Genomic DNA, 4,058 nt, shown 5'->3' with positions numbered 1-4,058 from the left:
ATCAGACCTAAATAATTCGTAGGTATTGATTTTTTGTGTTGATGTCTTTATATGTCATCCAACTGCCTTGTTTACAAGTGTTTGTCGTGTGTGTTGAGCTGACCAGCGAGAGCGTGTGTGTACTCACTTATTTGTGTCTGCAGGATCGAGCATTGGCTCTTGGATCCCGCTTTTTTAGCCGCCGGTTGTTTACAGCAATGACTCCCTCCTATTTCCGTATCATATCTAGTTTTAAAATAATGAATAAAGTTTACTTCATCAACCTGATCATTTAGTTCATTGCATTTTCCCACTACTCTCACGCTAAAAGAAAACCTTCTAACATCTCATTTATCTGAGAGCCACTAACACTAGTGGCCTCGATATGGACATGAATCCGGCGGCGAGTAATATCTATGACTTATATGAGTTTCCAACTTCCACCCATGTCCCCTTGTTCTGTTGGTAATCAATGTTAGCATTTTGTCTATTTCCATTCTGCCAATCCCCCTAACTATTTTATATAATTCTATCATATGTCTCTGGTCCCTCCTTTTTTCTAGCGTTGTCAGGTTCAGTTCCTTCAGGCGCTCTTCATACTCCATCCCTCGTAACTCTGGGATGAGCTTCGTCGCAAACTTCTGAACCTTTTCCAGTTTCCTTATGTGTTTCTTCAGGTAGGGGCTCCATGATGAGGCGGCATAATCTAAGACTGGCTTGACGGAGGCAGTGTAAAGCACCCTAAATGCCTTCTTACTTAAGTTTCTGAATGTTGTTCTAATTTTGCTAGCGTAGCTACGCTGGTGTCGTTTTCCTATTTATGTGTGCCTCTGGAGTTAGATTTTGTGTTACGTCCACTTCCAGTTCTTTCTCAAATCATCACAGGTAGGTAGTTTCCCTTCATTGAGTACTGTCCCTTTGGTCTCCTGTCACCTGATCCCATTTCCCTAACTTTACACTTGCTCGTGTTGAACTCCAGTAGCATTTTCTCTGACCATCTCTGCAGCTTGTTCAAGTCCTCGTGGAGGATCCTACACTCCTCATCTGTCACAACTCATCTCATTAATTTTGCGTTATCCGCGAACATCGACATCTGGGACTCTTTCCCTGTAGACTCTTCCCCTGTATATATTTGAAATGAAACTGGTCCCAGCACCGATCCTTGAAGTACTCCACTCATTACTGTTCGCCAGTCCGACTTCTCGTCCCTTACCGTTATTCTCTGGCTCCTGCTTGTTAGGTAATTCCTCACACATACTAGGGCTTTTAAGCTTACTCCACCTGACTCTCTAGTTGTTTGTGTGTGTCTATACATGCGAACCATTACTGATGTGGCCCAGGGCTGCCAATCCTTTACCAGGGTAGTCATGGTTTAATTTATGCTGCAATACACCGTATTATTTTAGAAGAGAACATCTATATTTATTCTTGATTTTTTATGTTAATTTGTGGTTATTTTGTAATTTAGTGTAATTTGAGAAGGGGATAAATTAATTAGTTATGGTAATGTTGGTACATAAGTTGCTAACTTGTTTAATTCACCTCACATTGTCAGAGGGCAGTGGAAGCTGGACCTCGAGTTGTGCGCTCAGATTAGAGCAGAGTCGGACACACACTTAGTGTGCGTGCCTAAGTGTGACGTCAGGCTCCGTCACACTTAGGGGCCTGACGGTTGATTGGATAGCGCTCGGGATTCATAGTCCTAAAACCCGGGTTCGATCCATGGCGAAAGCGGAAACAAATGATGATGGGCCTGTTCACCTAGCAGTAAATAGGTACCTGGGACAGCGACTACGGGCTGCTTCATGGTGTGTGTGTGTGTGTGTGTGTGTGTGTGTGTGTGTGTGTGTGTGTGTGTGTGTGTGTGTGTGTGTGTGTACTCACCTATTTGTGCTTGCAGGAACGAGCATTGACTCTTGGATCCTGCCTTTCCAGCCATTGTTTTTTACAGCAATGTTTCCTGCCCCATTTCCCTATCATACATAATTTTAAAATTATGAATGGAGTTTGCTTCCACAACCTGTTCCCCAAGTGCATTCCATTTTTCCACTACTCTCACGCTAAAAGAAAACTTCCTAACATCTCTGTGACTCACCTGAGTTTCCTGTTTCCACCCATGTCCCCTCGTTCTGTTATTATTAGGTGTGAACATTTCATCTATTTCCACCTTGTCAATTCCCCTGAGTACTTTATATGTCCCTATCATATCTCCTCTCTCCCTCTTTTCTCTGGTGTCGTAAAGTTCAGTTCCTTCAGACACTTTTCATATCCCATCCCTCGTAACTCTGGGACAAGCCTCGTCGCAAACCTCTGAACCTTCTCCAGTTTCCTTATGTATTTCTTCAGGTGGGGGCTCCATGATGGCGCAGCATACTCTAAGACTGGTCTCACGTAGGCAGTGTAAAGTGCCCTAAAAGCCTCCTCACTTAGGTTTCTGAATGAAGTTCAAATTTTCGCCAGTGTAGAGTACGCTGCTGTCGTTATCCTATTTATATGTGCCTCAGGAGTTAGATTAGGTTTTACGTGCACTCCCAGGTCTCTTTCTCGAATTGTTACAGGTAGGCCGTTCCCCTTCATTGTGTACTGTCCCTTTGGTCTCCTGTCACCTGATCCCATTTCCATAACTTTACATTAACTCGTGTTGAACTCCAGTAGCCATTTCCCTGACCATCTCTGCAACCTGCTTGCTTTGCATCTGTGCAACCTGGTGTGTGTGTGTGTGTGTACTCACCTAATTGTACTCACCTAATTGTGCTTGCGGGGGTTGAGCTTTGGCTCTTTGGTCCCGCCTCTCAACTGTCAATCAACTGGTGTACAGATTCCTGAGCCTACTGGGCTCTATCATACCTACATTTGAAACTGTGTATGGAGTCAGCCTCCACCACATCACTTCCTAGTGCATTCCATTTATTAACTACTCTGACACTGAAAAAATTCTTTCTAACGTCTCTGTGGCTCATCTGGGTACTAAGTTTCCACCTGTGTCCCCTTGTTCGTGTCCCACCCGTGCTGAAGAGTTTGTCTTTGTCCACCCTGTCAATTCCCCTGAGAATTTTGTAGGTGGTTATCATGTCTCCCCTTACTCTTCTGTTTTCCAGGGATGTGAGGTTCAGCTCCTTTAGCCTTTCCTCGTAGCTCAATCCTCTCAGTTCCGGGACGAGCCTGGTGGCATACCGCTGAATCTTCTCTAACTTTGTCTTGTGTTTAACTAGGTATGGACTCCAGGCTGGAGCTGCATACTCCAGGATTGGTCTTACATAAGTGGTATACAGGGTTCTGAAAGATTCCTTACACAAGTTTCTGAAGGCAGTTCTTATGTTGGCCAGTCTAGCATATGCCGCTGATGATATTCTTTTGATGTGGGCCTCTGGGGACAGGTTCGGTGTGATATCAACCCCCAGATCCTTCTCTCTATTTGATTCTTGCAGGATTTCCCCTCCCAGATGATACCTTGTGTTCAGCCTCCTGCTCCCTTCGCCTAATTTCATCACCTTACACTTTCCAGAGTTGAACTTCAGCAGCCATTTTCTAGACCATTCCTCCAGTTTATCCAGGTCATCCTGTAGTCTCTGTCTATCTTCATCCGTCTTGATTCTTCTCATAATTTTTGCATCATCAGCAAACATCGAGAGGAATGAGTCTATACCCTCTGGAAGATCGTTCACATATATTAGAAACAGGATGGGTCCAAGTACTGAGCCCTGTGGGACTCCGCTGGTGACATCTCGCCACTCTGATGTCTTCCCCCTCACCGTTACTCGCTGTTTCCTGTTGCTTAAGTACTCCCTTATCCACTGGAGCACCTTCCCTTTTACTCCTGCCTGTTGCTCCAACTTTTTTAACAGCCTTTTATGGGGTACTGTGTCGAAGGCCTTTTGGCAATCCAGGAAAATGCAGTCGGCCCACCCTTCTCTTTCCTGCCTAATTTTCGTTGCCTGGTCATAAAATTCTATTAACCCTGTGAGGCACGATTTACCATCTCTGAACCCATGTTGGTGGTGCGTTACAAAGTTATTTCCCTCCAGATGCTCTACGAGCCTTTTCCTCACGATCTTCTCCAGCACCTTGCATGGTATACA

This window comes from Procambarus clarkii, chromosome 85 (genome assembly GCF_040958095.1).
Source record: "Procambarus clarkii isolate CNS0578487 chromosome 85, FALCON_Pclarkii_2.0, whole genome shotgun sequence".
NCBI lineage: Eukaryota > Metazoa > Arthropoda > Malacostraca > Decapoda > Cambaridae > Procambarus > Procambarus clarkii.
Note: the sequence above shows the minus strand (reverse complement) of the source record.